Source organism: Mauremys mutica, chromosome 4 (assembly GCF_020497125.1).
Source record: "Mauremys mutica isolate MM-2020 ecotype Southern chromosome 4, ASM2049712v1, whole genome shotgun sequence".
NCBI classification, from domain to species: Eukaryota; Metazoa; Chordata; order Testudines; family Geoemydidae; genus Mauremys; species Mauremys mutica.
This window is the reverse complement of record NC_059075.1, coordinates 127,553,194-127,578,078: the sequence shown is the minus strand read 5'-3', so window position 1 is coordinate 127,578,078 and position 24,885 is coordinate 127,553,194. Positions and strand designations below refer to the sequence as shown.

Sequence of the window (24,885 nt, the reverse complement as noted above, 5' to 3'; positions counted from 1 at the left end):
CTGAAAGACAATTGGCGGGGTCGCCCATAACTGAAGGAAGCGAACAACTGGAGAGGTTTCCTGCCTGCTCTGGACAGAGCTGGGAGCAAGGCTTGGCAGGGTCAACGTCTGCGACGGCTCTCTCCAGAGGCAGGCCTGGGAAGGAAAGGGTTAGCGAGCGCTGGCGGAGACCTCTGCAATGAACCGGACGCGTCCGCCCACACCCACGTGTGGGGTAAGCTGGCACTGAGCAAGCAGCATCAGAAATCCTGAGTGCGCGTGTGTATGTATAGACTCTGTGTGTGTGTGTGTGTGTGTGTGTATAGACAGTGCATGTGTGTGTGGCGTCACAACAGCCACCTGGCACCCTCCCCTCAGCCAGCAGCATAAAGAGCTGGCGTGTGCCTGAGGGGCACGGGCCCACGTGACTCCCCCTCCCTGCCGACGGTCCCGGGGGGACAGACACTTTGTTCAGGATGCTGCTGTTGTTCCCATTGTGAAGTGAAAGCCAAACCCGGCAGTTTCTTTAGTCACCAGCTGGAGCTGAGAGGCTGTGAGCGGCGCGTGGGGCTCCCTCCCCACGGCCTCCATGCCGCGGGTCTGGCAGCGAGACAGGGAGCCCCAGGAGGCCCTTTCAGGGGGAACCAACGACGAACGTCCGTCTCCGGTCGGCGTGAGGATGCGGCAGTGACTGGGGCATCGCACGGTGAGTGCTGTGGCACTCGCTGCCCTTCGAAGCCAGGAGGTTGCCTGGGTTTGATTTTTCCGCCATTGGTCTGGCGGCACTGGCACCTAGGGGGGTAAGCGGGGGCAGGGAGGTCCCAATGGGATGTCGGGAGGGTCGGGGGAAGCCCCTGCAGCCTGGGTTTACATCTGCCCAGAGGTGACAGGGGAGGAGCTCTGTGCTGTACGACGCGTTCCTGCTGGCACTGCCCTCTGGGCCACCCCCTGCCCACACCTTGCCCCTCTGGCAGGCGGGGTGGCCCAGAGGGGAGCACAGGACCGCGGTGGCGAAAGGCCAGGGGCCAGCCTGCTCACAGGGGCTGCAGTGTGAATCCAGCAGAGCTCCATTGGAGTCACTCGGGTGTGCCCAGATGTCAGTGGGGGTAGAGTCCCAGCCCTACCAAGAGCCCCCTGTGCCCTGATGCAGAGCCAGCCGCGTGGTTCTGTCACCAGGTGGGAAGCCCCCTGCCCCAGGGCGGAGCAGGCCTTGTGCCCACCCAGATCTCCTCTCCCCACTTCGACCTGGCCCTTCCCGTCTGCCTTCCCGGCAGGACCTGCGGGCGACCTTGCCCAAGGCACATGCTGTGTCTGGGACGTGGGGATCCCCAGGGTGAACGTGCGACAGGATGTGAGCAGTGAGAAACTTCCCAAGCCCTGCAGCTCCCAGGCAGGGCGTTTCCCTGGCTCTGGCCAGCAGGGTGTGGCATGGGGAGGCAGCCCCACAGCCTGGCTCACTGTGGAGGTTCCCGGTGTCACTATGGGACTCTGCAGTGTGTGTTCCCGACTGGGCCAGCCGTGCCCCTGGTAGTACGCCACGGGCGATCACTCGCTACGGGCAGTGATGTGCTGGGGAGTAAGCCTGGCAGGCAGGCAGGGAAGGGGATTTTCACTGGAGGAAGTGAGAACTGGACTCACTAAGTGGCTTTCTTAGTCCCGAGGAAGCTGAGGCAGATTGGAGAGCAGGGCTAGTTGTGCTCACTGGAGAGGCAGCGTGCTTCAGCAGGAGACTGGGGAGAGGCAGGACTCCTGGATTCTGCCACTCACCTGCTCTATGACCTTGGTCAAGTCTTTTAGGCAAAAATTTTCAATTATTAATTATTTGTCTTTAGACTCGCACCCTAAGGCAGGTATCAGGGGCTCATCATGCTGGGCACTGCCCTGAGCGAGAGACGGTCCCTGCCCCAGTGAGCTCACAATACAAATAAATAAGACAGGCCAGGGGAAACTGAGGCACAGAGAAGGCAGTGACTCACGGCCACAGCAGTAAAGATCCCAGCTCTTCCAAATCCCAGTCCAGTACCCTAGCCATGCCGAAAGTGTTGCAGGTTGGCTATGCAGAAATAGAGGCACCCAAAATCACTGGTCACTTCTGAAAATGTTGGCCCAAGCCTTTCCGTGCCCAGTTCCCCCATCTGTAAAATGCAGGCACTGCTATGGGGCGTGCCCTCCTGCCAGAAGGGGTCGAGGGGTTTCAGCGCCTGTGTGTTTGCAAAGTGCGTGGAGGTCTCGGGTGAAAAGCACTGCCAGGGCACAAGCTGTTCCTGCTCACTGAGCGCCAGCCCGTGGGTGGGCACCCGCTCTGCTTGGCCTGCTGGGAGCTCCCTTTGCTGCCCATCCGGCATGTGATCCGTATTGCTGCTGCTGTGGTTTGCTCATCACGTGTCTGCAGATGTAAACATTGGGGGACATTCCCATCGGCTTGATACCGTTTGTTCCCCCCTCCTCACCCCATGCTTACCAAGGCGAGGCGCTTCGTTCGGATGTTTGCTCTGAAGACATATTTCCGGTACCCCTGGGGCATTTGGATCTGGAGGTCTAGTCCGCACCGTGTGCCACCCCTGAGACTCCAGGCAGGGCCTGCGGGCCAAATGCCCTGTAAATTCCAGATGTGGGATTATTAACGCCCTGGCATGCCTGACGGGAGAGACATGGGGCGCCGGGGTGCTCACACCCTCTCATAGTGCGGCCCTCGTTTGAATATAGAGATTGCCAGGATGCTGGATGCCTTCCCCCTTCCATTCACCCCCGGGCAGCCACGGCGATTGCATGTGGCTAAGCAGGAAAGGGGCACGTGGACTTTAGCTTCCTTTAATGCCATCTGGTGTTAAACCAAGGGAGCTCCCGGCATGCCACAGACCCCAGACGAGTCGGGGCAAGGATGTCAGTGGGAACTGCACTGTCTGAGACAGAGCTAGACAATACCCGGAGACCACCCCCCTGCAAACGCCCGAACCACATCACCCATCCAACCCCAGGAATGTCATTTCCTGCCCTGTAACGCCTCTGCACTGATACTGTCCACCCAGGTCCTTGCACGGCTCCATCCCCATAACATGGGCTCAGCCAGACCTGCCTAGTGCCTCACCCACAAGCCCATCCTCCCTCCTGCTGCTGGCTGATGCCTAGGTTAACAGGACACCCTCCATGCCAGAAGGGCACTCTTTATGCCACCTCACTGCCACCCACGTTCGCCCATACACCCCCCTCCCCCCGTGCTGGGGTGCGGCCCAAATTATCACCATGTCTTACATCTGGGGAAACTGAGGCCAGAAATCATTCTCCCCCCACACCATGGAAGCCCGGCTGCTCTCGGTGTGTCACTCTGGGTGATCTCAGGGACGCTGACTGGCGGGGAGCTGCTGTTTCGGGGAGACGCTGGGAATGGCTCTCTCAGGTTTCAGCGCTCTGCTGGGCTGAGTCACTTACCAGAATGCTGAGTAACTGGATACACTATAGGGGATGACACCAGAGCCAGCCGACCACAGAGCCTCTCAAGGAGAGGAGAGCTTGTTGGCCCCCTCCTCCTGCACTGACATCCCCCAGCCCCCCGGAGTCAGGCCCAAGCCCTGGATCCGCAGCAGCACCATGGGGTGGTTGTGAGTTTTGCAAGATCTGCAGAGATCAGCTTCCACCTGTGCAGTGCCCCAGGCCAGTGGCTTAAGCCAGGGGCTCCCCTTCCAGCTGTACTGCTGATGTGTTGGCTGCCCACCCAGCAGACACACTGGGCAGCAGGAGCAGAGTGGACAGGGCGCAGGGGCAGGAGGCCAGGCACCAAGTCACGACAAAGGAAGGGAACACCCAAGCTACAAGGTGCCTCAATTCCCCCCTATCCCCAGAGGCCCAGCTGAGCAGGGCCAGGGGGACAGACCCTTACCCTGATTGCTGGGTAAAGAAGCAGGCCTCTCAGCTGCTGGGATCGGCACTGCCACGCAGGTGCCAAGGTGCCCGGAGGGTGAGGGTCTGAGCTTCCTGCAGAGCCCTCGGAGGCCTCCAGTCCACTCAGGACTCGGACAGAAGAGCTCTGGGCTGAGCCAGCTGCTCGGCTCCTCCCGCCCTGTCTGGCTGGGGCCTGCGGTGCATTCCAGCAGTGTCTCACCACAGCAGGACTACCCATGAGTGGGACTAGAACAGTGTGTTAGGGGGTGGGAAGGCTGGGCGTGTGGCTAATGCCCGGCCTGGCGGCAGGGCAAGGGTGGGTTCTGTTCCTGGCTGGTGGCCTGGAATGCAGTGGGCCATGTTCTGGTGCCACACGTCCTGTCTGAGCTGGAGACTTTCCTTGGTTCGTCTAGGCCTTTATTTTCAGGCCTGGTTCTCTGCAAACTTTACTAGCAGAGCAGACCGGACCCAGAACACAGGTCTGGCCAGCCCAGATCAGACCAGAGACCATCTAGCCAGTATCCTGGCTCTGAGAGTGCCCGGCACCAGCTGCTTCAGAGGAAGGTGGAAGGACTCACCCCGCCATGGATAATTATGGAACAACCTGCTCAGAGAGGAGTTTCTTCCTGACCCCATCAGTTAGAGGGTGGCTCAGGCCCTGAAGCAGGAGGGTTATAGCCCTATTTTTTAACCCATAATGTAGCTGGGTCTGTTCTCATTATCAATCCCTCTTTGACTCCTCCAGGGCTCTTGGCCTCAGTGGTATCCAGTGGCAGTGAGTTCCTCAGGCCAGTTATGCACCATGTAAAATAAATATTACCTTGCATAAATTGGGCAGCAGATACCCCCATAGGAGACAGCACTGCTATTGCTCCCTACGTAGTGCTGCAGAGGTGCATAGCCCCATGGAGTCCCTGCCCCAGAGAGCTGACAGGCCACGATAACGACAGGAGGTGGGGGAGGTGATGGGGCAGGACAAGGACAGAGGCACACTGATCACGTGGTCCTTTGGGAGCCGGCTCTGTTCCTGAACAGCCCCAGGTGTTCAGTGCTGTGTAGAAATGGACATAATTGCTCAGCACCTGGAAGACAGTGGGTGAAGGTGGGGGAGGGTATCGGGTAGGGATGGGGGTGCAGAGGGGGATTGGGAAAGGATGAGCCGGAGGCAACATGGGCAAAAACAAAAAGCAGGATATGGTGGGATCTTGCATGGACTGCTGGGGGTTGGTCTGGCAATGCAGGAGCTTGCAAAGGTGGGGACTGTATGGGTGTGAGGGGAGGGATGCTGGAGGAGATCTGCCTTTGGGATTCAAGGCTGCAGGTGGTGCAGGATCTGCTCTGTTGTGGTGGCTGCCAGGCCAGGCCCATCCCAGGGCTGTAGCAAAGCTATGAGGGTGCCTGGCTGAATCACCTCAGGGATTGAACCTGGGACCATTGGAGCTCAAAGCATGAGCCTTGAGAGCTTGAGCCTAGAGATAGGCCCAGGGGCTCAGCAGCAGCCTCAGAAGACACAGTCCAGCCAAAGCTGGGGCGTGGGAGCAGCAGTGTTAGTGACAGTTCCACTGGTCTGGGAACAGGAAGGGGGACGTGGCATTGAGCCTGTCCTGGAGGGGAATCAGGGTTCCCATGAGCCAGGCAGGCCCCTGTGGGGCAAACAGCATCTCTGTGTGGGCCTAGCCCGTAAGGTACTGCTGCTGGCTGCACTGGCCAGGCCAGGGCAGAGGGCACCAGAGCAGGAGGGGAGGCAGGATCGGGACAGGGTGGAAGGGGATCAGGATGCAGGGGCACTGGGGATCAGAGCAGAGAGGGGCCAGGGGATTGGAGCAGAGAAGGGGTGGGGAAATCAAAGACGGGGGCAGAGGGCGCGCAGGGGGACCAGAGCAGAAGGAATACCTGGAAATAGAAGAGGAGGAATAGTCCAAGCACAGCGGTTGATGTGTCCCTGGTGTGACCCTGCTGAAATCTCCAGCGTTCCTGGGGTGAATGGGGCCCACGGGTATATGACTGCGCGTTAGACGGCTTCTGTTACCCTGATGCTGCACAAGCAGGTGATTCCTGGCCCCCGCAGTCTTAGTGCTCTGTGTCAGGGAGTGGCTGCACCTGGCTAACGGGGCCTGGCCTGGGACAAAAGCAGCGTTTAGCTGGGTCAGTCTGTCTAATTCTGGCCTGGCAGGGTCAGAGGAGCAGGCCCCGATCTCTGGGAGATGGATTATAAATAACCTGCTGAGATGCAAAGTCTTTCCTGCTCCAGCCCTGCGCCACAGCCCAGCGGACAGGAAAAAGGTGTTTCCGGCCACAGTTTGAGGCTGCGAGCGCCAGACCAGATGGCACCATGGAGAGAGAAAGTGGGGAGTGGGTGACATACGATCCTCACCTGCTCTGGGGAGGGCTCTTTAAAAGCAGGAGTAACAGCTTGTTGGACCATCCCCCAGGGAAGGTGGGGTCGTGAAGGGCTGGAACCAGACAGATCTTGCCCAGCCCCTTGCTCAGCCTGGACCCTTCTCCCAGTCCCACCCCAGGGCCTCAGGACAGGGGGTGCTGGGTCTGCGCTGAGATTTGTTCCCGAGCTGCGTGTCAGTCACACGGAACCTCTCTCTGCAGGTGCTGTGTCACTGGCCTTGGGATGGGACGGGAGTTGCCAGCGCTTTGGTTCACAGATCAAAGGAGCTGTGTGGTTTCGCTGCAGCTCCCGCCAGCCTGTCACGGGGCTGCATGCACTCCCCACCGCCACAGCGCTATGGCCACTGGGGGGTGCCGACTCCCCACTTTCTCTGCAGCTGGATGCACGCTGTCCTAAACTTGAGCTGCTTCATGGGATCTTTGTGGTACAGGCAGTGCTTGCTTTGTGCCAGGGCCGAGCCCCGGCACTTCTGGGCCTGGCAGGTCAGAGCCCTGGCACCTCTGGGCCTGGCAAGTCAGAGCCCTGGCACCTCTGAGCTTGGCAGTTCATAGCCCCGGCACCTCTAGGCTTGGCAGGTCAGAGCCCCGCCACCTCTGGGCCTGGCAGGTCAGAGCCCCGGCACCTCTGAGCTTGGCAGGTCAGAGCCCTGGCATCTCTAGGATTGCTGCATCAGTTATGAATGTAAAAAAATGACTTGAGCCCCAGCACCTCTCATTACAAATTAAGCACTGGTTACACTACAGGAGACCCAGACAGGGACATGGGAGCTGCAGAGATGGACGTTACAGCCATAGGCCTGCTCCTTCCCTACCAGGGGCTAAGCCCCCTGCCTCTGCAGCGCCCAGGGAGCACCCCTCGAGGATGGGAGGTGGTTTGCCATGCTAACAGCCCCGGGACCAAAAGGCTTCAGTTTCACAGCAGGCGTGGAGGGTGGTCCAGTAACAAATCCAACCACCTCCCGAGCCCTGTCTACTACTGCTGAGACCATCGGTAGGGTCAAACCAGTGCTGGTAGCAGTGGGAGATTTCCCAGAGAGCACTGCAGCCGGCACATAAATAGCTAATGGGTCCTGCATTAGCAGAAGGAAACGCAACCTCCCTGCTGATTTGCTCACTGTAACATAAGAACATAACATAAAAGCCAGCTGGTATCCCAGAATGCCGTGGGCAGGAGAGGGGTCTCAGTGCACCCGAAGGGAATCCCCTTCCAGGGGACTGCAACAGGAATTGACTTGATTAAAAATCCTAGAGTGTTGCACAGTAAGAGTGCCAATGGCTCTGTGCTCTGAACCAGGACTGGTCAATGCTCTGGTATTTTCCAGAGGGGTTAGTGGTGGAAAGTGCCTGCAAGTTCCCAGCCTGGCCACTCCCCAGGGCAGGGGAGTTTCCTAGTGCTTGGTGGTGTCTGGTTTAACATAGCCCCAGTTATGGGCTCCCACCCCTTCCCTGGGGAAGGCCGTTCAGAGACCACATGGATCTCATTGTCTCGGGGGCTTGGCTGGAGTGTGTTGGAGCCACAACCTCTGAGCTCTGTTTCGAGGAGATGCAAAGTGTGGGATTTATGGTGCATGGACCCAGGAGTCGAGGTATAAACTGGTATAAAAAATTAGGAGCAGGCCCTGGAGTTCCCACACCCAGGCCCAAGCTGCTGGGAAGTCCAGCCAGGCACTGATCAGGCACTAGACTCCATCTCCCACAGCGGTGTGTGCTGCTCAGTGTATTGTGTCTATCCAGCCACGCATCTCCCACAGGAGCAGCAGGGACACAGGTGGGGAATCAGTGCCAGGGGGCAGCAAGCTGGAATGGTGCCAGCAGAGTGGCCTGTGAAATGGCCACTCCTGCTGTTTATTTGCATTCATTAGGTAGGGATATTAAGGAGGGAATCAGAACCAGCCAGGCCTTTGTTTGTATTTTTGGTGCAGTTTCGGGCTCGCTTGGTAGAAGGAGCTGGTATCTCACTGAAACTCCAGGCTGGCCCTTCCCCTTCGGTTACAGCCCCACACCCACAGAGCCCAGTGTGTCAGCAAAGCTTGGGCTGGGGAGCAATGGAGCCAGCTGCAGGTCAATTTCCTCTGCCTTGGAGGAATTAAACCATGCAAAGAAGGGTTTGGAAGCCAGGCACCCTGCTGCCAGCTCCTCCTGCTGGGCTGTGACTTGGTCCCGAGAGCAGAGGCAGCGCAGGGTGTTTATTGATTTGCTCAGAAATGCTGGGTAGCTATCCTGGGTCAGCCCAACCAGAAGGGGAAGCAGCAGCAGCTGAGTAGCTAAGTAATTTAACCTGGAGCCCACTTTCCCAACCTGTGTCTATCCAGCCAGGCTCCTGAATTGGAGCCCAGGAGATTGTGGCCTGGCTGGGAGCTGATCCCAGCTCTCTGAGGTGCTGGGATGACGTGTTCCTCACAGTTCCCTAGGACATAGAGCAGATGTGTGAGTGAGGAATAGTGGCCTGTGGTTGCCACTCACCCCCAAACTCCATGGTCTGCCCTGTGTCCTGTCCGGGCTGGGACGACGTGGTGTGGCAGCACCTGAGGATGCAGCGTGCATGGTCCAGATGGCCGTCTCTGTGAGGACTCAGTGTCACCATGTGGCTCGCTGTCCCATGGAACAAACACAGGGATGGTGACCGCACAGGGCACACTGCCAGCTGGACACTGGTGCAGCCACTGCCCCTGCAGCTGGCCCCAGAACTCCTCTCTCTGGCACCAGAGGCCATCTGGCAGCTGGGATGAAAGGGCCAAGTGCCTCGACATCCCCTTCCTGGCCACTGTCCTCCCACCTGTGGCCTGTTAATGAGCATTCCCCTCCCCGCCCATCAAACACCACTTTGGAATTGGCTGGGTGCTTTATAGACTGGTCCTTGACTTCCCCGGAGCACCAGTGGCTGTGATGGGATCCCGTACGGGTTTGATGGGCCATTCCAGGGGACTATTTGAATTTGATTTCCCTGGTACGTGCATTCGGAGCCAAATGATTTTACTCTGATCAATACTAGAAAACTGTCAAAAGAGCCAGGGGCTTGCAGAGACCAGTTGAGAGCAAGTCTGGGTGACCCAAGGGAGCATTTAGTGGACCCAGCCTAATGGAACAAGGAGCAGAGAGGTTTATACTCTTGCAGGTGACAATCATGCTGTGGCACCATGTAAAGTTTTGGCACCCGGCAGCATTGCCTGGTTTGCGTGGGGATAACCTGTGAGCAGCAGCTGTGGCTAAGGATGATTCTCGGTCAGTGATGAGGCAGAACAGACTTGACTGGGGATCTGTGCACAGCCCTGGGATCTGCTCGGCCTCTTCTAAAAAGAATTGCACCGCATCTAGGAGTAAGCATTTCTCCAAGATCTAACTTACATTTAGAAAAACAGATGGTGCGAGACCATCCGTAATGGCACCCCTTGGGGACTCCCACCCATGTAACAGTTACATGTCCAGAAGTCAGGATACTGATCTAAAATTTTAGGTCCCAAAGATTCTGCTGGAAATTTCCCATGGTGATTAGGCATTCCGGCAAGATTTCCAGCACTTCGTGCTTTGGTAGGCTGAAAACCCCACAGGCAGAGGCTCTGTACCGGAGGATATTGGACTCCTCTGATTGTGGACAAAGGTCTGATGTCGCTTCCCCTGGAGCCAACGTGCATTGTGCCAGTGATTTTAAAGGGACAAGATTGGGCCCCAAAGCGGGGAGTGAGGAGCCAGTAAGTATTTAGAATACAATAAGACAGTGAAGGGGGCTAGGAGGGGCCGGGGCTGAGTTTGTGACTCGGGCCTGTGTCGGTTCATGTTTTATTCAGTTCTGTTTGAAGATGGACTCTGCCTGTGGTTGATTAGGGGGGAATAGATGCTCTAAGCAGATGCTGGCTGGCGTGGGGAAGTGCTGTCGGGTGGAGATGGGTGAATAACTGTCATGATCGCTGCTACTGCGACTCATCCCTTGCTCAGCGCTTGGGTGGCTGTTGGATTGAGCAAGAGCAGTTCTCTCGGATGAGGCGGTGCTTTTACTGAAACCCTGCTCTTCGCCCGCCCCTGAGGAATCAGGCTGCTGCCGGGAATGGCTCTCAGGCTTGCTGGCCTCCATAGCTCCCTGGCAGAGGGGAAGTGCTCCTAGCTTTGCATCACAGCAGGGCTTCCTGCCAGCGGGGTCCCTACTCCCTGCAATACACTGTCCAGCAGGAACCAGCATCTACCTGGGGTGACGCTAACCCATTGGGCCCGCCTACGTGGACACTTAGGCGGGCCCACTGAGAGTTAGGCACCTAAATACCTTTGAGGATCTGGGCCTTAGACCCACTCTCACTGCCTGACACTGGCTGACATGAGAGACCATGAGGCCCAGCGACAACATCCGGCACTTTGTGCTGTGCGAGATAACACCCCTCCACGGGGGAGTCCAGGAGAAGCCTGATTAGGATCTGTTATCAGGTGGCAGCTGGGAAAGTGCTGCCTGTCCTACCCTTCCAGCAGCTCTTCCCCTTCCTGCCCTGGGCAGGTGGAAAAGCAATCAGGAGTGGAAAGCACCCTCCTGGGAGGGCGGGAGTGTTCAGGGTCCCTTAATTCTCGGGCCGGATCAGCTAATTAAGAGAACAGCTTATTTTCAGTGCAATGAGAAACCCCAGGGTGAAATTCACAAATGGCCCAGCCCTGTTCTAGAGGCTTCCTAGGGAACAGCTGGGCCCCAGGCTTATCTCCACCAGTGAGGACATGCTACTGTCTACACATCCCTGTCTACACTGGAGTTTTGAACAGGGTTAGCTAACATGGGTCTAACCACCAGCCCAGGCAAGCCTAGGAGAGAGCACAGGGTCACCTGCAGACCCTGTCCTGGACCAAACCTCTCTGGAGCATCCAATTAGCATTTGCAAAGTTGTTGGCCAACCTGAGTTAATTGGCAATCAGTAAATTCAAGTGAAAACAGGAGTGTGATGGGGAAGGGGCCATATAAACCCTTTGCTGGGCAGGTGGGGATTAAGAACTGCTCAGGGTTAGAGCAGCCCTGTTGTGTCCTACTCACAGAACAGCTCAGCTCAGCTCAGCTGGCTGTGCTTTGGGGAGAGCAGATCTCAGTCACTGGCTGACAGCAGAGCTGCTGGGGTGGTGGCCCTGTGTTGGGGGAAAAAGGAGATTCTGATACTGAATTGTTACTTTGGGGCTGTTAGCTGAGGATGGCCTTTAGGTGCTGGACTGGGCTATGCCCTACCAGAGGCTCTGCCATAGTCTTATTTTCACTTGGGTCCAGTTTCCCCTTTGATCTTCAGCTCACCTGGAGGGGCGTCTCCCCCAGTCAAACCTGTGCTGTCACCTGCCAGGAGATGGAAGACCAAAGTCGGGGTGAGTTCAGAGCTTGGTTGTGCCCTTTGTGGGGTGCCCTGGGAACTCTACCCTTGGCCATGGAGCAAAGCCTGTAGTATATTGGTGCCCACTGCAGGCCCTCAAAAATCATGAGTTGGGCCCTGAAAATCATGAGAGAGGCTTAAAACTCAAGGGATTTTACACACAGGAAATGTTGAGTGCTGTTTATTTTGCTTTTTAAGCCACTAGGAATCACATTTATAAGCTGCTTCTGCAGCCAGGAGGGGTGGAAACCTTTTAATAAAAATAAAGCAGAGATTTTCCTGGAATCACCTGACTCCAGGAGCTGGGACTTTAAGAAAAGCACCTGCTATCCTGAGACTTGCACTAGTACAGTGAGAGTTGGTGGCATAGTAGGCTAGATGTAGCCCAGGTGAGTGCCCTTAGGACCTAGTAAAGAAAGTGGGAACAGGCAGTTCAGCTGAAATGCAGCCCCTGGGGCTAGTGACTGGATGCTGTGACCAGCTGATGGCTGGTCAGGGACTGTGTGAGATGAGTTGGTGGGTCTCAGACCAAGACTAAGTGGGGTGAATGATCCTGTTGCTGGCAGCTCAGCCGAGGTGCCTCATGGAGACTGAGTTTCCCCTGTTGCCTGCCTAGGGGTGACTGCTCCAGCCCAGGCCTAGGGCACAGGGAGGGCAGTAGCTTAAAGTCCAAGACCCACGGTTGGTTTCCTATGCACTACTTATGACAGCTGGAATTCCTGTCTGTGGCTCATGGCCCAGCAGTGTCACCTTCTAGCCAAGGCTCTTGAAGCCCATTGCACATGTTAATGAATGAAACCTCACATGCCTCATGAGGTGGATCAGTGCCCTGATCCCCCTTAAACAGGGAAACTGAGGCACAGTGCAGCGTCACTGAAAGGGCTGGGAATAGGACCCAATCCTGATCTCAGATCTTTGGACCATGACTAGACCATGCTTCAACTGAGCATTACTCTACATGTCCCTAGGTGGCAGTAGAGCAACATGCATGTCATTGAACACGTCTGCTGCATGCACCCTGTCATGTGCTACTCTTTAGGGATGGAGGCAGAGTCCAGTGGTGGGGGAGAGCTGGCCCATGCATGTGCCCTGCCCCTAAGGGGGTGCCCATTTCTAAGGCTGAGCTGAGCAGTCTGTAATGCTGGTGCTGGGTTGAGCTGCTTGCTTGCCCTGACCCAGAACACTGAGGTGCCCCAGGAAGGGCTGTTCTTAGGGTGTTTCCAGCCAGGTGGAAGGCTCAAGAGGTTGGGGGAAGCTTTGATTAAGCCTTTCCAAGCCACACTCAAACTCAGGGCCCTTCAAACGCCCCCTGCACTCTCCAGAGCTGTGTTTGGGATGGCAGCAGAATTGTCCGCTGGAGCCCTACCACATTAGGGGCCTCAGCTGGCATAAATCAGCACAGCATCATTGGCTTCGATGGAGCCCTGCTACCTCGCAGCAGCTGTGGAGCTGGTCCCTGGAGAGAGAGCTGCCTACGAGTGGCTCATTCCATCATTGGCATGGCCTGGAGCATATTGGGTGGGTGCAGGCTGGAGGAATTCATACCCTGCAGGGCTCCACCCCAACCCTGTCCTAGCTGGCCCACCTCACTCTGCAGGTGATCCTGGGACCTCGGCTGGGAGCCAAGGCCCTTGTACCCAAACGGGTTAAAAGGGCAGGTTTTGGTGGCAGGCTGCAAGGAAGTGCCCAGCTCAGCCCCTGGGTTTGCGGAGTTGGGGTCTAGGGATGTTCAGGATCTGTTTCAAGGCCTGTCTCCTCCTAAGGTTTCTCTGTGGGGGTTGAAGAAGGCAGTGCGGCGAGGAAGGGAGAAACACAGTTTGGAGGGTTTGGGAGTCTTGTTTGTTTTGGACCATTGGGTTTATTATCTGTCCCTGTCAGTATTGGTCGGTGCCTAGAGCTGTGGACAGGTCCATTTATCTATCAGAATAAACACACACACTGGCCATTTAGTTAATGAGCAAGATAAAACCTCTGCATCAGCAAATCCTCCTCCACCCCCTCCCCTGGAATCCTTCCCTGGGGACCCAGCACTCTTCAGCTAATGGTGCTTCCTAGAGCTATATGGGTTCTCTTCCCAGCTTGCACATTAAGTCAAGGGACCTGAGGTAAGTAATGGCACGTCTGTGCCTCAGTTTCCTCCTCTGGACAAGGGGAAAACAATCCTTGCCCATCACGCTGGGCTGAGCAGCATGTGCCATTAATGCCTTCGAATGAGAGATGCTTAGCAAAATAGACTTTATTATTGGGCTAATGCCTGAAGTTCTTAGTCAGGTTTTACTCTTGCAAAATTCCTGTTGACTTCAGGGGGAGCTTTTTGCATGAGTCCGAGCGGCATGAGGAAGCCAGGAGTTAGTCCACCTACTGATGACCCACATGCTGCTTCATCAATCCTCTGCAGTCCAAGGTGCATTCATATGAATGCATTCTAAATATGTCGCTGTAGATTCATTATCGCCGTAAACCATTGTGACTCTGGATTAGAGAGGGACTGCACATGATGGTCAATCGTAGATAGCCCGGTGCAGTGGGGTCCCCCTCGGTCCCTGTGCAGGGAGGGTCTCTGTCAGAAATAATGTCACTACTTACGCTGCCCATTCGGGGTGAGCCGCTGAGACCCTGCCCCAGGCCTCCAGTGGCCCAGGCTGCGTCATCTGGTGCTGTATGTTCCACCAGCACCTTCTGCAGGAGTGTTGCTCATGATGCATTTTGCCTGTGGCCGAGAGTAGTGATGCAGGCTGAGCTCCCTGCCTGGCATGGATAAGGCTTTGGTCAGCTCCAGCGCCCTAGGCCTGGCTTGCGTTCTCTAATCCTGGGCTACGGATGCAACCTCACTCCTGTGGCCATCGCACGTGAGTGGAGGGCACTGGCCCTGCTGTGGGAGAGGGGAGGAAATGGGGTTTCTCAGGCTGTTTTACTGAGGGGGAGGTTGGCAGCCTGTTGGTTAGAATCCATTAGCTCTCCCATGCTAAGCAGGATCAGGCTGGGTCAATGACTGGGTAGGAGGCACTTTCAGCAATTTCTTAAGGCCAGAAGGCACCATTAGACCATCTGACATGACCTCCTGCATAGCACAGGCCAGAGAACTTCAGCCAGTTCCCCCTGTACTGAGCCTGGTGACCTGCATTTGGCTAAAGCATCTCTGCCAGAAAGGTTCCAGCCCGAATCTGAAGACTCCAAGCGACGGAGAATCCACCGCTTCCCTTGTTTCTCAGCAGAATTTATCTGGCTTCAGCTTTTAACCATGATTCTTGTTCTGTCTCTCTCAAATCAGAAAGTCCTTTAGTACCTGGTGTTTTCTCCCCATGCAGGTACTTGCACACTGTGATCAAGTCACGTCTTGATAAGCTAAGCAGATGAAGCTCCTTCAGTCTCTCACAGTCAGGCCATTTTTTCCCCCCAGGCCTTAAATCACTTTGTGTGGTTCTTTTCTGCTCCTGCTCTGATATGTGGGCTCCAGAACTGGATGCTGTATTCAGAGTCTGTCTCGCCAGTCTTGGCAGCACCTCCCAAGCTGTGGTGCCCTTCTTTGTGATGCTGGATGCAGCCAGCAGGGGAGCGCCCTGGTACAATTGCGCACACCCCTCCTATCCCCCACTGCCCTGGCCTCCCTGAGTGGGAGGTGCTGTGCTTTGTGGGAGTTCCCACAAACACTTGTGACCATTAGCGGGTTCTGGATGGCACACTGATTCTTGGGAAAGTATTAAATTCAGAGGCCTGGACACACAGTGCCTGTAGTTAGCGCACTTCTCAAGGGACTGAAGGTATGTTAGAAATGCCAGATGATTCTCTGTGCCTGCCCAAATCCCCTCTGCAGTTAGAACTGGACAGGGTAGCAATTATTCTTCCTTTTCTGTCCTGACGTGTGTAGCATTGCTGTGCATTAGTGCGCTGGTGTTGCTTCACCCCAGAGATGGCTGCATTTGAGTGCTGGGTGGCGCCATGCCATACTCTGAGGACAGTTCCCAGCATGCATTGGGAGGATGGAAGGGGCTAGAGAAAGGTAAGCCCGTCTATTAACACCTACCCATTCCATGTTAGGTGGATTGCTCCCAGTCTGTGACTCATGATCCCAGCCCCTTGCCACAGTGGGACAGGACTCCTGCAGCTCCCGGGCCCACCCGAACTCAAATTGCAGGAAGAAGGATGTAAGTGCAAGAACATTGTAACAGAGCTGGGTGCTGCAGGGCTCAGTGACTGTCATGGTCTAGAACACACGCCTGCTCGGGGGACTGGGAATGGAGTCCTGTTCCTTCCGCTCTGAAAACCTCAGCCCTCTACCGGGGAAGGTCTCTACCGGTTCATCTAGCTGCTAGTGGCAGAGCCTGTATCCTTCCCTGTGGCTGGGCTAGAGGAGAACCTCACTTCCGCGTGCGCGTACTGCATGTTGCAATATCCCTGCTTGGCTGCTGAACACAGGGAGCATCTCTGGAAAGCGGTGGTTCTGTGTTGATATGTTACATTTGTCAGTGAAGGAGGCATCAAAATCAGCTTCAAAGAGAATCTCTCTCTCTCTCTCTCTCATCTCCTCCACCCCCGGGAAGCTCAGCTGCTAATTTCAGGCAACTTGGAAACAATCAGTAGCATTTTGGCACATCCAGACAGTCTAGTTCTCCTGCCAGATGGGCAAAGGATGCCCAGGACCCAAGCAGGTTAGTTCGACTCCTGAGGCCTGTTTGTAGTGGCTAGCAAATATGAACGGTTGCTAGAAATCAGGGACCAGCTGGAATAGTGGAGACATGCCCTGTATGTGGTTCTGGGCCTGATCTTTCTTACCAGCCCCAGGAAATAAACCTCAGCCTCCCATGACAGCCTGGGCTCAGCCTAACAAGCAGGGGAGGTGAATGTGACCCTGGCTCAGTGCTAGGAGACCCAAAGAGGCTCATGCATTGAGAGCAGGGAGGGGAGATACATGTGGGTGAGCCCAATTTCATCCTTTTTGCTGACATGTGCTGTGATGAATCCAGCCAGGGTGCAACTTTGTGTGGGTGATGGAGGGGGCTTTACTGCTCAGAAATAGGCCTTGACAGCTTATCAAGGCGCTGCCACATTGAGGCAGGGTTTGGGCACTGACTGCTAATGCTGCCCATGGTTCCTTTTCTGGGTGCTGTCCCTGATACACAGGCAGCAGAGGCTGTGCTGGGATGGCACCAAAATCCTGCTGGGGGGGTGTTTTAATTTCCTCCCCGATTCATTCCAGGGGGGGCACAGAGCACTAGTGAGGTTGGTTCCTCTCCACCCATGGGTGAGCCAATGGCTTGGGATCGAATCAGGAGCAACCCGACTCTTCACCCAAACGGAGCCAAGGTCTGGGAAAGGCGGCTCTGTGCTCTGCTCACCGCCCCCAGGGGTCCCTTCATTGTACCCACCCGGCCTTGGCTGCAGGAGGCTTTTCCCAAACAGGGAAGCGCTTGCCACTCGGGTGGCACCTGGCTTCACACAGGGGTCTAGGGAAAGAGGCCAGGCACGACAGAGGTGGGAGGAGGACCCCCGGACTGAGTGAACTGTTCCTTGTTAGCAGCACTGGGGGTCAAGTGGGGAGGAGACGGGGCAGTGGATTTTCCCCCGCCCGGCTGGCCAGCGCTTGCTGCTAAGGAGTGAGGCTGCAGGCATGCTCTCCTTGTGCCCTGCCCTGCCCTGCCCTAGGAGCCCTCACAGGAGGCCCTGTGAGAGGCATAGGAATAGCAGGGTCGGGGCTAGCCTCAGAGCAGCATGTCTGTAGCAGTAGAGAGGCTGCAGCGGGGCAGAGAAAATAACCAGTGGGCTTTCTGTAAGAGCTCACCTGGCCAGGAGCGTGAGTGACAACGCCCTGCCCCAATGGAAGGAAGGATAGAAGCATGACCTCATGAGAACCAACTCCAATTGGTTGATCCTGCCCTGAGGGTGAGGTGGTGTTAACTAACCCTTTGTAGGGGAGATGCCCACACCCCACGTCTGGGGCACTCCTTCAGGGCCGGTGCAACCATTTAGGTGACCTAGGTGGTTGCCTAGGGTGCTAGGATTTCGGGGGCGCCATTTTCTTCGGCAGCGACTGCGGCGGCCGGATCTTCAGCCACCCCAGTCGTCGCCAGCATTTAGGCGGAGGGAGCTGGGGCAGGGGAGCGCGGGGAGGGCCGCCTGCAGCAAGTAAGGGGGGTGGGGAGCATGCAGGGGAACTCCCTGCCCCAGCTCACCCCTGCCCCACCTCCTCCCCGAGCACGCCGTGGCCGCTTCACTTCTCCCGCCTCCCAGGCTTGCGGCACCAATCAGCTTAGGTGTTGCAAGCCTGGTAGGCGGGAGAAGTGAAGCAGCCACGGGTGCTCAGGGAGGAGGGTGAGCTGGGGCGGGGGGAGTGCCTCAGGTGGAGGGTGGGGGGTGGAGAGCAGCCACAAGTGGGGAGCCTCAGGGCAGAAGGGAGGAGCTGCCACGGGGGGGCTCAGGGTGGGGGCGCAAGATGGAAGTTTTGCCTAGGGCGCGAAACATTCTTGTACTGGCCTTGCACTCCTTTCAGTGAATAGGAGGCAGTAGCTCTGTGCAAACCCATCGTACCAACTGAGGGGCCGTCTCTGAGCCACTGCAGCAAGCTCCCACCCCTGGCAAAGCTTTAGCAGCAGCTCAGCTTCATTAAGGTGCCTCCCCTCGGTGTTTATGGTAAGGACGTTAACGGAGCTAGGCCCCTGGCCAGCAGGGTACAACCCAGCAGGCATTGGCAGAAGGATCCCAGGGTCAGCGGCAGCTTCTCTCCCCTGCTGAGCACAGCGCGGTGCCAGTTTTCCATGCCCTAAGCCTGGGCATCAGTCACAGGAGCAAACACAAGCACCATGACTGTGCTAAGCACCTGAGTGGGAAGAGCAGTGTCTGTGTAAGGCCCTGGTGCAATAGACAGGGGTAATATCGCACCCCAGTGGGAACTCCGGCCCGGGGGGGACTGGGCTGGAGCCTGCTCTCTCTTACACTGGGGAAAGTCAGAGTCATCCTGCTGCCCTCAGTGGAGTCATGCAGCAGGTGGGAGCTCAGGGCAGCTCTAGGGTGTCTGGACTATGAGGGGAGGTGGGGCTGCAGCTGGAGTCTGCAGGGGATAACTCGCTTTAAAACAGCTATTTCTTTGTGTGGGTTTTGTATCTGGGGCTGACCAGGGCGGTGTCTGGAGGGGCTTCCTCTGCAGGGGGCTCTGCCAATTGGCATCACTGTGCACCCCCTGCTACTCCAGTTTGGGACTCCCCGACCACACTCCTAGCTCTGCCTATGCCCTAGACTTCCCTCCCCCCCCCCCCCCATGTCCTGGGCTCACTTCCCCTTCAAACCCAATCTGCAGCCTCCTCGCTGTTTTGCATGCGGGCTCCTCATTTCCTGCCTGACAGCAGGCCCAGCTTTTCCAGCCCAGCCTTTGCTCCCCCATGTCAGTGTAACCTGAAATAGGTTGGCTATTTCTACTGCAGCCTGTTTCCTCTCAGCCCCGAGCTGTCTTCTGTCAGGATGGGCTCTGCCGGGGCCGGCAGCTTTCAGAGATGGGGAAGAGTGAGTGTTCCTCCTCTGGGGATGTGGGAGTGGAAGAGGAGGGGATGTCAATGTGGGAGAAGGGAGGTGCCATCTCAGGGGGTGACTATCTTTCTAGGGAGGGGGAAGTGCCAGATGGTCAATGTATGAGGCTGGGGCCATTCTCCACCCACCCTTGCTCTCTGTTGGGCCAGTCCTCATCTGCCCCCAATCTCCCGAGAAAACGTTCACTGATTCAATGCATGCAGCTATCCCAAGGCTTCTGCTAGTATGGCTTCATTGCAACGTGCTGTCCCTGCTTCTTTGCCCTGACTCCTGGCAGGATGGCTGGGTTTAATGCTCAATCTATTTTATGGCTTGTTTAAAGGCTTTGGGGAAAGGCCTCTTTCTCCCCCACCCCCCATTTAAAAAGCTGACTTGTCAAGGAAATTGCTCAGATTGCATTGCAGGCAGTTGGATGCACTACCTGGTAATGGGGCCCTTTGTTAACTGCTTATATTGAGTGTGGTCCTGGTCTTTCATGTGGGATGGCACATGCTGGCAGGAAGGGGAATGGCCACTCTTTGAAGTGCCCAGGTGGAGGGGCTGTCATCATTAACGGTGCATGAGGAGGAATGATTTCATCCGTCCTTCTGTGCCAGGAGCGAATTCAGCTGGGTCTATAGCGAGAGCCTATAGCGAGAGCCAGATGTAGAAAGTGCTTTATTGGAAAATGCCACAACAAAGCCAGTGGGGCAGGGGCAGATTGACAAGCAGGAATTTGGCACTGCAGGAGGGAGACATACAGCTTTGTTTGTCTGCCACCAATATGCCAGAGCTGGAAACACAGTGAACGGGCTCATCTCGCCGCAGCAAACCCAGGCATTGGTAGCATACAGAGGGAAACTGGCTGTTCTATCAACAACTTACAGGCAGAGATTCCAGGCTTTGCAATCGGGCAAGCTATGGACCAAGCCGGCCTCGATGCTGGCTCATTTGGCACAGACAGGCGTGGAGAGATGCCTGTAGTTTCACCCCTTACTGAACACAGAGTTGTTCTTCTATGCGCCACCACATCCTCGCAGGTGGCAGCAGCTCTTAGAGTAAGGAAACAATGTAACACGGAAGAGGATAACAGGCTACTGTACCTGACAGCTGATGGAGGTACACCCTTTTCTGAAGAGGCAGAGGTTCATGATGGGATGAATTGCACCCTCAGCAAGTTCGCGGATGCCACTAAGCTGGGGGGAAGAGGTAGATATGCTGGGGGATAGGGTCCAGAGTGACCTAGACATATTGGAGGATTGGGCCAAAAGAAATCTGATGAGGGTCATCAAGGACAAGCACAGAATCTGCACAAGGACAAGTGAAGAATCCCATGCACCGCTACAGACTAGGGACTGAGTGGCTAGGCAGCAGTTCTGCAGAAAAGGACCTAGGGGTTACAGTGGACAAGAAGCTGGATATGAGTCAGCAGTGTGCCATTGTTGCCAAGAAGGCTAACGGCATATTGGGCTGCATTAGTAGGATCATTGCCAGCAGATTGAGGGAAGTGATTATTCCCCTCTATTCGGCACTGGTGAGACCACATTTGGAGTACTGTGTGCCGTTTGGAGCCCCACACTACAGAAGAGATGTGGACAAACGGGAGAGAGTCCAGCAGAGGGCAATAAAAATGATTGGGGGGCTGGAGCACATGACTTATGAGGAGAGGCTGAGGGAACTGGGGTTATTTAGCCTGCAGAAGAGGGGAGTGAGGGGGGATTTGATAGCAGCCTACAACTACCTGAAGGGGGATTCCAAAGAGGATGGAGCTCAGCTGTTCTCAGTGGTGGCAGATGACAGAACAAGAAGCAATGGTCTCAAGTTGCAGTGGGGGAGGTCTAGGTTGGATATTAGGAAACACTATTTCACTAGGAGGGTGGTGAAGCACTGGAATGGGTTACCTAGGGAGGTGGTGGAATCTCCTTCCTTAGAGGTTTTTAAGGTCAGGCTTGACAAAGCCCTGGCTGGGATGATTTAGTTGGGGGTTGGTCCTGCTTTGAGCAGGGGGTTGGACTAGATGACCTCCTGAGGTCTCTTCCAACCCTAATTTTCTATGATTCTATCCTTAGTGCTGAAGGGCCAGGGGTTTAATCCCCCACCCCCCTTGAGTCATCAGGATTATCACACAAGAAAACCCTTATGAACCTCAGGTCCTAAGGCCAGCAGCACTTTGGCGTACAATGACATTTTCATCATCCTTCGGTGCCTAATTGTGCATCTAAACATTGTGCAAAGTATTTGCAATTGACGATCATGATCTCCTGCAGTGCCCTCACTGGTCGGCGCAGGTGAAATTGCTCTGGAGTAGATGAGTTTTGCACAAAGTAGTTTCTTTGGGTTGCTCTTTGGCACGTGTTTAACAGGGAATGTTTAAGGTAAAAGAGAATGACCCATGGTGACCAAATCCATGTAATAATAACAAAAGATGTAAGTTCTACCAAACAAACACAAAAACGCTCACTGTGCTTTCCCCACCGCTCCTTTAATTATTAAACATGTGTTCAGACATCACAGCGCTATTCTTAGAGACCTACATTCAACAGTCTCACAAGCAAACTAAATTGGGAATGGATGCCAAGGTAGTCTGTCTCCATCGCGCTCGTCTTCATCTGTGGGCGCTGATAACTAATGCACGAGAAGGTGCGCTGGCTTTGAGCGAGGGGAAGGCAAAGGGCTGATGAAAACAGTTTTTGCAGAACTGTTTTTGCAGAAGTGGAGATTTAACAAGCAATCTGACATTGAAGTCAGCAAGGGGCTATTATGTAATGCCATTAATGGGCCAAATTCTTTACTGGGGTAATGGCAGAGCTCAGCTGGCAAAGGAGCTTTTCCAGCTTGCACCAGACTGGGAGGTAGGATGCTGGAGATCCTTGGGTCTCCTGCTGAATTACTATGGGATCCTAGGCCAGTCCCTTCCTCTCTGAGCCTCTATTTCCTCTTCTGCAAAGAGGGGCTAATAACATTCCTTTGTGCAGAGCTGTGAGCTCAGTGACCCGGAGCCCTCCCCCACAAATGGGCAGGGAGGGGGGCCATGGATATAGTTACAAGCACTGTGGCTACAAAATCCAGTAGCATGTTTGCACGTGTAGACGAATTGCTTGGTGGGCTGTCCCCTGGCTCCCCTGCCTCCACCGTTCAGCGATTGCAAGGGGTGTTCTCTTGGGGCATGTGATTAGTCACTCTTCCTCCATGTTCCTGCAGACAATTGCTGGACAGATCGGTCTCGTCCCTTTGCCCCCAGAAACACAGGTCCTTCCCTCTTGAGCTAAAGGCAAGGGGCCTTTTCTGGGGCTTGCAGCAGGTCCCTTGCCCTGGCTGTGGGCCCACTCACTAGAGTGGTCATGCTGCCGTGGTTGTGCTGCGTTTCCACTCGGGGGGCGGGGGGTGTCTTGCCAGCCAGCAGAGAGGCTTCCTCAGAGGGGTCACTAGGCGGAGATGAATTTTTCTCCTCTCCCTGGGTGGCTAACAGTGACCAGGGCCCTGGACTGTGTGCGCGCATGTGGCTGTGGTCACTTCCCAACTGGCTGGAAACATGTGACTGTAGCTCTGGCTGGCTCTGCCCATAAGTGCTATCATCTCCCCCACCCTCTTGGGTTTCCTCTTTCCCACCAGCTGTGCTTTGGCCTTCCTGTCACATCCAGTGAAATCAGCATTGTTTCTCCCTCCTCCTGGCTGCTGCTGCATGCCTATCCCTCCCTGGGAGGGGATGTCTAGCACCTAGAGCAGCGCTTCCCGGAGCCTGGCAAGCCGAGGAGCGGTGGTGCAGTAGGACAGAGAGGTTAATCCTGTGTACAGTTCAGCAACACTAAGTAATTTACTGCCGACCCTCCCAGACACCATCTGAGCTGTCCGTGCTTCTGGCTGCTTTGAAGTCCAGGCAGAGCTATTGCAGATGTCCCCTTGCTCCAAGTGCCAAAAATCTGGCCACCATACCTGGGCCTGAGTCTTCACATTGGAGAGGGGTTCAGGCCTGACTCCGGCATCTCGGGCTTCTCTGTGGTGGTCAGAGGAGCCGGGGCTCCACGGCCATGAAGCGACACTGGCCACTCCGCAGAGGGCTCTGGTTGGCTGCCGTGAGCCATCCTGGCTCACCTAACTTCTCTGGATTGTTTCTAAAGCAATGAATGTACCTGCTGTTCATTTTGGATGGAGGGAAGTGGTGTGAGGGGCAGGGACCTGGCTGTCCACAAGCCATCTCAGCCATTGCTCAGCATTGCACATACCCCAGTGTGTGTGTGTTCAGCAGCGGGCATTGAACCTGTGACCTTGGGATCTGCAAACACCTCTACAGCTTGAGCTAAAAGAGCCACTTCTGCTAGCCCAGATCACGGCAGGCTCATCTGCAGCTGTGTGGGAGCCTTCACTAGAGGGGGCAGTACCCCAGTTAGTGTGGGCTCCTGGTAGCAGTGGGATCTCTGGACTCAGCACTGTGAGGCAGCAGTGTTTCTTCTGCCCTCCCTCTGCTGCTGCCCCCATTCCCTCCTGTGTGCCGGCTGTCCTCTCCCAGCACGGGGTTGAGTCCACGCGGGCACTGGCGGGCGCGTCACATCGCAGTGCAGGGGGCTGGATACGAAGGGTGAAATCCCAGTGCAGCCTGTGAAGGGCAAGCAGGGTACAAAGCTAAATCCATCTAGGCCTTTGGTATAATCCAGTCCCCTCCCTAGCAGCAATTCGCTGGCTGCATTATCCCTGCCAAGGTTGGGCGTAGGGCAGCGAGCTGGGTTAGAGTCCCCTGTGGGGCTTGACTGCCTGTTTGGGGCGCACAGCAGCCTCAGCCTGGAGGGGATGGAGCCAGAAGACAGGGCAAAATACGAAGCAATGCCCAGAAGTGGGCTTGTACTGGGGTGTTCATCATGCCTCCCGGCTCCTGGGCTCCTCAATGGAACAGGGGGGCCCTCTCTCGGCTGCAGAGAATCGCCCCAGAGTGGGGCTGTCTGCATTAGCCAGGGACCGAGTTGGGACACTCCAGCCCTATTGTCCCCAAGAAGTGGGGCTGCCATGATCCAGGATTGGGTTTGGTTCTGCCTCTAGGTCGGAGGGGAGGTGGAGCAGGCCTGGTTGTTTGGATGAGCTTCCTAGCGCCTCTGCCGCTGGAGACAGGAACCTGGGCTAGCCAGGCCAGTGGCCTGGGTCCTGTGCCAAAGATGCAAGATAATATTGATCTACTTAGCAACACAGGCTTAATGAGCAGCATTGTGCCCACCAGTAACCCAGGCGTCACACCCAGAGGCAGCCGGCTGAGCGTGCCAGCCCACAAGCACGTGGCCGAGAGCCTTGTTCGTTTAACACTGGGGTTGTTCTCTCTGTTTATTTTCCTGCCTTTGGGTACTTGAGGCTTCTCTGCTGTGCTCAAGGGCTTCATTCTCGCTGAGCGTGGGCCATTCACAAGGGAAGAGACAGCAGGTTTTGTGTTACACCCGAGCCAGAAAAGCAGTGTGTGGACCCAGCTGTGTTAATTGTGTGAGCCCTCAAACAAGCGAGGATTGTTTGGAAATGGAGAGTGCGTGATCTCTTGCGCTGACATTTAACTCTCAAGTAGCTGGAGGGATGTTTTACGTCTCTCTCCCGTAGTAGACAGGTTTTGGATTAACACTTCTCCGCTGGTGAGGTATGTCTGAGCGTTGGGGTCTCTGGACACATATGGTCCCATTGTGCCAGATTGTAATTAAGTGGTTCAGGTACTGTGTAGATAGTACCACTCGATGGAATCAGAATGGTTCATCTATGTGTCATAGGCCCTGTACTGCTAGCAACTAATGGGGAGTGTCATGGTCTCACCCTCACTTGAAACTGGGGGGTTTCAAGT

At 55.8% G+C, this 24,885-nt stretch overlaps 1 protein-coding gene across 5 annotated transcripts in view; it reads left to right on the top strand.

Moving 5' to 3' along the window:
* Nucleotides 1–295: 295 nt before the first annotated feature.
* The window catches only part of NAV1 (neuron navigator 1), a 316,431-nt gene continuing 291,841 nt past the window's right edge, over nt 296–24,885 (top strand). For 2 of the 5 annotated variants that reach the window (XM_045012503.1, XM_045012500.1), the window contains exon 1: nt 296–685. The gene's annotated coding sequence lies outside the window, so the exon portion shown is untranslated. The remainder of the gene's footprint in view (nt 686–24,885) is intronic. The other 3 variants (XM_045012504.1, XM_045012502.1, XM_045012505.1) reach the window with 2 other exon arrangements.